This window comes from Anguilla anguilla, chromosome 7, assembly GCF_013347855.1.
Source record: "Anguilla anguilla isolate fAngAng1 chromosome 7, fAngAng1.pri, whole genome shotgun sequence".
Classification (NCBI taxonomy): domain Eukaryota; kingdom Metazoa; phylum Chordata; class Actinopteri; order Anguilliformes; family Anguillidae; genus Anguilla; species Anguilla anguilla.
The window spans coordinates 35,404,629-35,416,326 of record NC_049207.1 but is presented as its reverse complement, the minus strand read 5'-3'; positions in this window follow the sequence as shown (position 1 = coordinate 35,416,326).

Here is an 11,698-nt window from a genome sequence, read left to right as displayed (position 1 = left end):
GCCAGGGGTCGCGTCCGTTATTGGACTACGCGAGAGAGTTCAGCGCTGTGGCCGCACAGACGGACCTGCTCCAGTCTATAGTGTGGCAGTTGTTTAGGGACAACATGAGGGACCCCCTCCACAGTGGGCTAATTTACTCTGGCCTGGAGGGGTGTTGCGACTTTAAAGCCATATTAGCAACGGCATTCCTCTGGGAGGAGTATCTCCGGGGGGCCGCGGATATGCCCCCTCTGGCCGAGAAGTACTCCCAGCCCAGTGCACCAGAGCCCGCCGTCCCGCAGGAGCTGCCCGCCCAGCCCGCCGTCCCGCAGAGGCCCCCTGAGCCGTCCAGAGCCCCAGAGAGGCCGCCTGCTCTGCCCGTTGTCCCGCAGGGTCAGCCTGCTCTGCCCGTTGTCCCGCAGGGTCGGCCTGCTCTGCCCGTTGTCCCGCAGGGGCCGCCTGCTCTGCCCGTTGTTCCACAGGGCCCGGGGCCGCCTGCTCTGCCCGTTGTTCCGCAGGGTCCGAGGCCGCCTGCTCTGCCCGTTGTCCCGCAGGGGCCACCGCAGCTGCTTGCCCGGCCCGCCGTCCCGCAGGGGCCGCCTGCTCTGCCCGTTGTCCCGCAGGGTCCGCCTGCTCTGCCCGTTGTCCCGCAGGGGCCGCCTGCTCTGCCCGTTGTTCCGCAGGGGCCTCCACCGCCTGCTCTGCCCGTTGTCCCGCAGGGGCCACCGCAGCTGCCTGCCCGGCCCGCCGTCCCGCAGGAGCTGCCTGCCCGGTCCGCCGTCCCGCAGGAGCTGCCTGTCCGATCCGCCGTCCCGCAGGGGCCTCCGCCTGCTCTGCCCCGAGCCCCGGAGGGGTCTCCAGAGCTGTCCAGAGCCCCGGAGAGGCCACCTGCTCCATCTGTTGTCCTGCAGGGGTCACCACGGCCTGCCCTGGCCGCTGTCCCGCAGGCGAAGCCACCTGTCTTGCCCAAGGTCCATGCCTCGCCCAATGTTTATGCTTCGCCCCCGCCTCGAGCCCCGGAGAGGCCTCCAGAGCTGCCTCGAGCCCTGGAGAGACCTCCAGAGCCGCCTCGAGCCCCGGAGAGGCCTCCAGAGCTGCCTCAAGCCCCGGAGAGGCCTCCAGAGCCGCCTCAAGCCCCGAAGAGGCCTCCTGCGCCGTCCAGCACCCAGGAAAGGCCGCCTGCTCTGCCCGTTGTCCCGCAGGGTCCGCCTGCTCTGCCCGTTGTCCCGCAGGCTCCGCCTGCTATGCCCGTTGTTCCGCAGGGGCCACCGCCGCCTGCTACGCCCAATGTTTATGCTTCGCCCTCGTCTCGAGCCCCGGAGAGGCCTCCAGAGCCATCCAGAGCCCCGCAGAGGCCGTCTGTTTTCCCGCAGGGGACGCCGCGGCCTGCCCTGGCCGCTGTCCCGCAGGCGAAGCCACCTGCCTTGCCCAGTGTCCATGCCTTGCCCAGTGTTCATGCTTAGCCCAGCGTTGCTACTCCCCCTAGTGTTCTCGCGCCCCCTAGTACCCGTGCTCCGCCTAGTGTTCTTGCGCCCCCTAGTGCCCGTGCTCCGCCTAGTGTTCTCGCGCCCCCTAGTGCCCGTGCTCCGCCTAGTGTTCTCGCGCCGCCTAGTGTTCCCAAGCCGTCGCTGCCCCCACCCAGTGCCCAGAGACCTTGTCCCATCCTTGTTCCCAACCGTGTGTCTGCCTGTTCACCTCTATTTGTCTGCCCGCTTGCCTGTCTACCTGTTTTCCCACGTGTTTGTTGGCCAGCATGTTGGCCTGTTTATCTGTCCCCCAGGCCATCGGCCCGTCGGCCAATCTGTTCTCCCGCCTGTCTGCCTGTCTGTCGGTGTGTCAGTCTGCGTGTTTTTTGTCCTGTCTGCCTGTTTGTCAGTTTGTGTCAGTCTTTGAGTTCACCCCTCTCCTTCCCTGTCTGTCTGTCCCTTAGTGTGTCTGTCGGTCTTGCCATGTGCCTCCCCGCCTGCTTGTCCCTTTGTCTGTCCTTGTAGGTCTCCCGGTGTTGTTCCTGTGTCAGTGTCAGTCCGTTTCTTTGTCAGTCTGTCCACCTCAGTGTCGTCTGAGTCCAGTCCAGTGTAGTGTCCATGTCCAGTTCGATGTAATGTCCTTAGTCCGCTACGTGTCTGTCTTTTGCCCAGTCCTGTGTTGTGTTTGTATCTGTTTCGTGTGGTGTCTTGGTATTGTTTCGTAGGTGTCAGTTTGGTCCAGTCCGTTCCTGTCTTGCTCAGTTGAGTCCGGTGTTTCTATCGCATCTCAGTCCAGTCTGGTGTTTCTGTCGCGTCTCAGTTCAGTCCGGTGTTTCTGTCGCGTCTCAGTCCAGTCCGGTGTTTCTGTCTCGTCTCAGTCCAGTGTTCAGTCTTGTCTAGAGAGGCCTCCAGAGCCATCCAGAGCCCCGCAGAGGCCGTCTGTTTTCCCGCAGGGGACGCCGCGGCCTGCCCTGGCCGCTGTCCCGCAGGTGAAGCCACCTGCCTTGCCCAGTGTCCATGCCTTGCCCAGTGTTCATGCTTCGCCCAGCGTTGCTACTCCCCCTAGTGTTCTCGCGCCCCCTAGTGCCCGTGCTCCGCCTAGTGTTCTTGCGCCCCCTAGTGCCCGTGCTCCGCCTAGTGTTCTCGCGCCCCCTAGTGCCCGTGCTCCGCCTAGTGTTCTCGCGCCGCCTAGTGTTCCCAAGCCGTCGCTGCCCCCACCCAGTGCCCAGAGACCTTGTCCCATCCTTGTTCCCAACCGTGTGTCTGCCTGTTCACCTCTATTTGTCTGCCCGCTTGCCTGTCTACCTGTTTGCCCACGTGTTTGTTGGCCAGCATGTTGGCCTGTTTATCTGTCCCCCAGGCCATCGGCCCGTCGGCCAATCTGTTCTCCCGCCTGTCTGCCTGTCTGTCGGTGTGTCAGTCTGCGTGTTTTTTGTCCTGTCTGCCTGTTTGTCAGTTTGTGTCAGTCTTTGAGTTCACCCCTCTCCTTCCCTGTCTGTCTGTCCCTTAGTGTGTCTGTCGGTCTTGCCTTGTGCCTCCCCGCCTGCTTGTCCCTTTGTCTGTCCTTGTAGGTCTCCCGGTGTTGTTCCTGTGTCAGTGTCAGTCCGTTTCTTTGTCAGTCTGTCCACCCCAGTGTCGTCTGAGTCCAGTCCAGTGTAGTGTCCATGTCCAGTTCAATGTAATGTCCTTAGTCCACTACGTGTCTGTCTTTTGCCCAGTCCTGTGTTGTGTTTGTATCTGTTTCGTGTGGTGTCTTGGTATTGTTTCGTAGGTGTCAGTTTGGTCCAGTCCGTTCCTGTCTTGCTCAGTTGAGTCCGGTGTTTCTATCGCATCTCAGTCCAGTCTGGTGTTTCTGTCGCGTCTCAGTTCAGTCCGGTGTTTCTGTCGCGTCTCAGTCCAGTCCGGTGTTTCTGTCTCGTCTCAGTCCAGTGTTCAGTCTTGTCTCATTACAGTCCGGCGTTTCTGTCTCGTCTCAAGCCCAGTCCAGTGTTCAGTCTTGCCTTAGTCCAGTCCGGTGTTCCGTCTCATCTCGGGTCCGGTGTTCTGTCGTGTCATAGTCCCTTCCAGGTTTCTGCCATGTCTTCGTCCAGTCCGAGTCCCGTTCCCCGTCTGAGTCCAGTCCGAGTCCCGTTCCCCGTCCCGAGTCCTGTCTCCAGTGTGCTCCAGTCCCGAGTCCTGTCTCCTGTCTGCTCCATTCCCGAGTTCTGTCCTGTCTCCAGCTCCCACCCTCTGTTTCACTCCCTCCCCAGGTCGGCCTTCTGGGACGTCAGGAGCCGTCCCTTGGGGGGGGGGGGGTACTGTCATGTTCTGTGGTTTGTCTGTGTTATCCTTTTTGGGCCGCCAGGTGGTGGCACTTCAGTTTTTAGTTCTGTCCTTTTATCCTGTTTAATTGTATTATTGTTTTCAATTATTCTATTGTTTTTGGGTTGTCTCGTTTTCCCTTCCCTCTCTGTGGCCTGATTGTTCATTGTGCCCTCCTGTGTCTCGTCAGTGTCGTGTCTATTTAAGTTCCCTTCTCCCTGACTCAGGTGCTGGATCCTTGTTTGTTTTTTGCGTGCGTATTGAATTGTGTTTCGGTTTGTGTTACCTTGTTCTTGTGACTCTGTGTTTTGCCGTGAGTGTTTTCCTCCCTGCCCGTGTTCTGTTTTTGCATTGTTTTTTTTAAAATTTCTGCATTTTCTCTGTTTTCGCGCATTAAGAACTTTTTTCCCCTTTTGACTTGCCCTGCGCGGCTTCGTTTTTGTTCTCTTTTGTTTTTGTTCTAATTAAAAGCAACATTCTTGGTTTTGCGTTCACTCTGTGGATTTTGGGTGTTTTTTGACTCCGCGTTTGGGTCCATTCCCTCACCCACCCTGACACCTGTTTCCGCATTGGGCTACATTCATTTTTGACAGCAAAATACAAATGTAATCATATTTTGATGTCAAATCATTATATTAAAAACAGAAATCAATTATCATTTAAAAATTATTTTTCCAATATGAATTTCTTTTTTCATACCACACAGACAAATATAATTTTTTTTTATTACTTATTTTAACCTACACCATATTTCGTGCCCCAGTAGATCTGTATGATGCAATGCCCTGGGTTAAAAGAGCTTAAGAATTTCTAAGATGTGTTGTTTTTTTTTTATATACAGAACATGCATAGCCTAGCTAATATACCATTGAGATGAAAATATATCTATGGAAATTGAACAACATTTGGACATGTCATGATTGCATCATTTATTCATTACATGATTAAGACCTCATGTTTTACCCTCTTTAAATAAGGGAGGAGCAACTGCCCCCGGTGGAGGAGTTCAAGTAGCCTATATTGGGATCTTATTCACGAGTGAGGGAAAAAAGCATTCAGAAATTGACTGCCGTCAAGGTGCAGCGGCCACAGTAATGCAGGCATTGTATTGGATGGCGATGGTGAAGAAGGAACTGAGTTGAAAGGCAAAGCTCTCGATTTACCAGTCGATCTTCATCCCTACTCTCACCTATTGCAACGAACTATGGGATAGTGACCGAAAGAGTGAGATCGCGAATACAAGCGGCAGAAATGGAGTTTCTCCATAGGGTGGCAGGGCTTACTATCCTTGATAGGGTGAGGAGCTCTTTTTCAAGTCTTGTTTTACTCAGTTGTTTTTAAGCCTTTTTTACACAGACTAATTGTTTTTTTTCAAAGCCTCCTGTGGACAAATAAGTGTTGAGAATTAGCATGTATGCTAATACAAGCAAAATACATCTGGTTTGTCCAATATTGTGTTGTCCATGTCAGATAAACTAAACTAATTCTATGTCCAAAAATATATTAAAATGATTGATTAACCTGAAAATAGTGGAATATTTCAGTGATCCTTAGTTACAATTAAATTAGGCAGAAAGAAAAACTGCATTAGCCCAATTGCCTCCCTTATGCAGTCATTAGCCGTTGCTGAAAATCTCTAAGAGGTGGCGATCGTCAGATTTTGTACGAGTAGGCCTACCGTCCTCATCTGTGAGGAAAAGATTTGTTCGGCTGTGTGAGTATAGATAATTTTACCTGTCAGATCCTTAAAAGTTTAAGAGATCACTAATGTCAGTTTTAATGAGACAAATTGTTTGATGTGGTTCATAAATGCCTTTCTCAATATAGTGTTGTTGCTGTGAATGCGGGTGTTTTTTTTTTTCCTGCATACAGTTTTTTTGTCAATCTCACTGATGGTGGATGGGATTCACGTTGCCTCTCAAGTCACTGCTCTGCGCTATCCTTGTTGTCCACATGATTAGGCATATATAATGTAACACTAACAGGTAACAACAAACCGCTTATTCGTGTGAACAGTAGCTGGAAATATAGCCCTATGAGTGAGGTTGTAATTGTCTGAAGGGTCGCTAAACATAGCCGTTAGCAATTTGCTTTTTTAAATTACACAGAATTTTTTTAATTATAAAAAACGTGTGAAAAGTATTCTATTTTCATGTACAAACAAACATCCAAATGTCATAAGTTATTTTGAAGGAATTAAGAAAATGGCATTCATTTTTCCGATAGGCAATCAACTTTTTTGATCCGGAAGTCCCAAAAAAGGGTTTGCCTCAGAGCTCACATAAAATGTTGCTTCACTGTATGGCCACCATCTTGAGGTCTCAGAATTCCAGAAGACTTGAAAATGCTTACAAAAATGAAGGGAATGACGACACGACTTCTGAGGCCCATAGTGAATCATTACAAACTACTTGCAACACAACTATCAGTGGTGGACAAAGTACACAACTCCATTACTTGAGTCAAAGTATAGATATCCCTGGTCAAATATTACTCCACTACAAGTGAAAGTTGTTCAGTCAAATTTTTACTTGAGTTAAAGTACTGGAGTACTTGCTTTTAAAAATACTTAAGCATTCAAAAGTACATTTTATTTTTAATGCCAACGCACTGTTGTATTATTTCTACGATGCATTTACAGAAGCTCATTTACAGATTTAAAGATTTTTTACTGTTATTAGATAGCAACACACGATAAACCGGGGTTAAATTGGGATTTGGGAGGTGAGTGGACCCTGAGATCCGGTGGGAGGTGGGTGAAAAAAGGTACAAACCAATGAATGTCTAAGCTCAAAATAGTTGTATCTTTAATGTATTGTGCACATAATTGTAATTAAGGAAAACAATGTTTTAAAAGAATGTATACTATTGATGCAAGCTTTTACATAATATATTTCAAGTTTATTGAGTGCCATTAATGCTGAGAATTTTTTTTACCCACGAAAATAATCGGTCATCCTCCTCTTGTCCTCACTTTTTCCTCCTTTATCCATCTTTCTTAAACTGGTGAGATGCAAAACTTTCCTTTAAACTAATCATTGATCTCAACTGTTTTAATTAATTTTCAGTGATTAACAAGCATGCAAACATCTGACTAATCAAATGGAAAGGGACACAGCTTCTTCGCATTGTGTTAGGGAGATTAAATGATAAATGCGATTTAGAAAAATCTGTTTTAATCGCTAAGCAGTAGCGGAATCTTCCCCTGAATTTCCTTGAGTATCAATACAATTAATTAAGATAGGCTACTCAATACTATCATATATAGCCAGCTCTCCCCAAATAGGCAGTTTTAGCGAGTAGCCTAGGCCGTATAGCCTACATTTATTTTCATTTGCAGTGCGAAATTGTGCACATTTTTAATCAACATTATTTGCGGATACGCCTCTTTCTCCGCACTCCTATTCATTGCAAATATCTGCAATGCGTAGGCTAGATTGTAAACACAATTGAAGTGCAGGTTTTGTTTTTGCTGGTTAATCTGAGAGCTACCATAGTAGATAACGGACTGGTGTATCTTATTTGTTAAGTGTAGACTACTTGGTGATTAAAACGTATTTTTAATGGATAAATTGAATGTATGATTTAATCCCCCTAACAGGGTATGAAGACGCTGTGTGTTAGGCTACTTGTCATTTGATTAATCCAATCGTTGGCACGCTTGATTATAAAGGAAAATTACTAATGAAAACAGGTTGAGATCAACGATTAGTTTAAAGTAAGGTTTTAGGCCCCACAACCGAGTTGCTCGCTGAGTGAACGCAGGATTAGCCCTTCAGAACATTACCTTCTGTACCTTCTGACCTCATATAAACAGAATTCACAAACAACTTCACACGTTCACAAAATAAATCCCGAACTCAGGGAATTTCGCGTTTTCGCCTTCTTTTTCCTGCAGATCACATCATCACGCTCCAGTTCCTCAATGAACAGTTCTCCCCATTGGACATTTAGTTCCAATTAGCTGCCAATTACAAAATCTTATCAAAGCAGCCAATTACAGAACACTACTACACAGCCAAAAAGAACGAAAAACTTTGTGGTCGCCATCTTGGTTCTGTTTGGAATAGTAGCTTGCTAGCTAATAATAATTGCCCAAATTTTTTTCAATGTTGTTTCTACAGCTGTATAATTGTTGTGGCAAACATTTCATGTAAATACATTCTCTGTCATGCAAACACCACATAATATCATTTCATGACTCCGACAGCTGCATGACTAACATTAAGCTAAGTAAAACCTCAGATTGAATTTGTAAACCGGTAGACTACCGTTAACCAAAACATTGTGTCGCCAGCTACATAGCCACATTTGTTTCATTCATACAGCTGGCTGGCTACTTAGCTACACAGCTTCATTAAACCCGCTGCGTGACTAGCTAGCTTGCTAATTTCAGCTCAGTTCAGTTAAAATGAAACATTTCCTTTACACTCTGCTATAACGTTACTGATGTGTTTAGCTTAGGGTGGCCACTAGCATGACCTCAGAAAGAAGGACACTTCTGCGGGCCATGCTGCGTGGGTAATCAACACGGCCCCTCGCGTATGCGTTTACACCACCTCATAGTTTACACCTGCTTTGCACCACCACAATCTCCATCACATAGTCCATCACAAGTTTAAAATGAAGTAAAGGGAATGGATTTGTTAAATTGAAATTCATCTTTATTTAAGGAACCACAAAGACCATTCTAGTACTGTTGTATTTTATTTCTTTACTTGTTTTTGTTTGTTATTTTTTCCTGTTTGGATTGTCTTTTTCTTGGGGTTTTGATGTATGCAATTTAAAATGTTAAAATGTCACAATGTGGGCTGAATGTTACCAGGATGTGCAAAATGCATGAAATTCGTCAATTCTACTTGACTTCGCACAGGTGGACCGTGGCCGGAGCCGCAATGTCAAGGCCAAGAGGCGCCACCGCCCACCCCAGTGACCATAGACTGTAGCCCCTACTGTAGTTTAGTCCTCTGCAGTAATCAGGAAGTGACGCAAACTGTACCTCCACAACAAATATTATAACAGTGCCCAAATGACACAACAAATCATGAAATCGACCCATGGACAGTCATAAGACGAATAAAACACACATAGTGTGACTATTTGTTCTCATGAGAAAAATTTATTGACTTTGTATTTTGACCGCATTTGTACCGTAGACTTACATGGAAACCGGATATGAAAACACCTATACTGGAGCCAACCGTAGTGGCGCTAGTGAGCAACCAGGAACAACAAGACCAGGAAATGAGCTTCAAAAACGAAGTCTGGTTTTGGCCGCTTGATCCGACCTCACATGCACCTGCACCGCGCGAGCGACCCGAGCCTCGAAAAAAACACAAAAATTCCGTGGTGCGTGATGCACGCAGCAACGTACGTAACGTAGCCAATAGGGTGGCTGCCAGCTGATATGTATTTTTTTATACCAATGAAACGCGAAATTTTATTTAATGTAAATCTAAGCCAATAAAATGTTTGAATTACACGTTGACACTGTAATTCTACTTTTAAACATAATAACTTTCACAAAAGCCGGACAATTATGCTCACTTTCACAAAAGCCGGACAATTGCATCCGGCCAGAGGTCGCGCCGGACAGAGGACAGTTGGGTCAAAAACCGGACTGTCCGTCTCTAAACCGGACGGATGGCCACTCTAGTTTAGCTAGTTAGACAGCACTGGCATATATGGCATATGATGGACTGAATTCCTAATGAACCACTTTTTTAACGAGTAGGTACTATTCTTTGGATATTTATAACAGCGCTCTATCTAGCAACATTATGTGCTGTTAACGTATGATTAAAACTAAAAATACTGGACAATAGCTAGCTAGCCAGTGACATTATAGTTAAATGTTAACTACAGTAAATCTAGGCTACTAGCTGGTAGCAGTTTCCGCTCACCACCCATAATGTTGAGTTTAACTACCTAGCTAGCAAACAACTAAAAAAAAATTTTAAACCCTCAAAAAATGTCAGATTAGGAGGTCACAGGCAAGCAAATTCATTACAAACTACTGGTAAATTTCTTTCCATCAATTGCTCATTAAATTGTCTGGTCTGCACCACAATCCTGACATGTTTATTTATTTATATATTATATATTATTTAAATTATTTGAAAAGTGGACATTCCGCTCCAAAACTGGACATCTGCAACACTAATTTCTAACAACTGATTCAAGGAAGGATTACTGCTGTGCAAGTTTTCAAAAGAAAAACGGTCACTTCAGGGGGGAAAAATGGGGGGAAAGTTTAACTTGTAGGCTATGTAGGTGTATGCATGTCTCTCTCCAGATTTAATAATCGTATGGTTCATTTATATGCATTATTATTGACACATTGACACATAGACTTGAATGACCACATTTTCTTCAGATGCTAAGGTGAAAAACACAGAGCTAAGGTACATGAAATTATTTTGGAAACATTAGGTAGTATTGCTTTGGAATAGAGCTTGTTTAATTTGTGTGAGCTAAGATAGCCAATATTGTTTGTTGTAACTTGGCCTCATTTTGCTTTTTATTGCAGGCCTAGATTTTCAAGTTTTAATTAAAGGCTAATAGACAGTGCTGTATATGCCTGAGTAACTTGGTATTTTGTATGTTGAAAAGGGGTTTTTGTTGAGATTTCATACATCAAAATACAATGTACATACACGGTACGATGACTTAATGTAATACCAGCAACTTGTTAAAAGAGGATAACTGTAAAGAATGAGAGGAGACGATCGTTTCCTTTTTCTCAGGCATTCTTCTTCTGCCTAAGAACGTGCACAGTTCGATCATAACAACTGTGCCTCCCTCTTGAGATGAACATTGTTCATATTAAGTGACAATCTATTAAAATATATATTGTGACTAACACTTTGGTGTGTCACACATGCAATGACTGCTTGAAGTCTGTGACCCATAGACATCACCAGGTTCTGAGTATCTTCTCTGGTGGTGCTCTGCCAGGCCTGTTCTGCAGCCATCTTCAGCTCCTGCTTGTTTCGGGGATTAGTTGCCTTGCGTTTTCTCTTCAGCATAAGAAATACAAGTTCAATTGGATTCAGTTCAGGTGAATGACTTAGTATTTATTGCTTTAGCATTATGTTTGGGATCATTGTCTTGCTTTAGGATGAATAGGGGGGAGGGGGGTGCTTCGGATCTGTGGCAGTTCCTTTTGGCCTCCATACTTTGGTCTTGCCATCACTGATTGAATGAACTGAGTGAATATTGTTCTGATCTGTCCACAAGACCTTTTTCCAGAACTCAGTAATTTGTGATCACCAGCAGTCTCTTTCTTCTTAATAATGTTTCAAACAGTTGATTTTGGTAAGCCTAAGGTTTGGCCTATGTCTCTGACACAGGGGCTTCCTTGACCTTCATTGGCATGGGTCTGGTCCTCATGTTGACAAACAGCCATTAACAGATTCCGAAGGCAACCAAAAGCCAAGAATCAAGACCAGATACTGAAAGCTGTCTTATACCTGCACTAAGGAAGCAATTGGACACACCTGACTCATCAGTAACACCTGTTAAGCCATTTGTCCCAAACATTATGATGCCCAGAAATTAGGGGGAGGGGCGTCTATGTATAACAAGTGCAGTAATTTCTACATGGTGAAACCAAAATGTATAGAATACCCTTTAATAAAACCTGATAATCTGCACTTTAACCACATTAATTGTTTGGTTACAAATCTAAAATGGCTGAGTCCAATCAAGAAAAAAATGTTGTTGTCCCAAACATTATGGTGCTTACTGTATATGATCAAACCACTTGACATGAGAAATACCTTTAAAAAAACAAACAAACAAACAAAACAAAAAACAGAAATAAGCAAATGAGGAGTTTTAAACATTTTTTATTATTTATTCATTTATTACTCTCACTAAAATTGAGTCACAGCATAGTGGACATGGTAAAATTACCTGCATCTAAAGAAAGGATGCTTTCTAAAATGTAT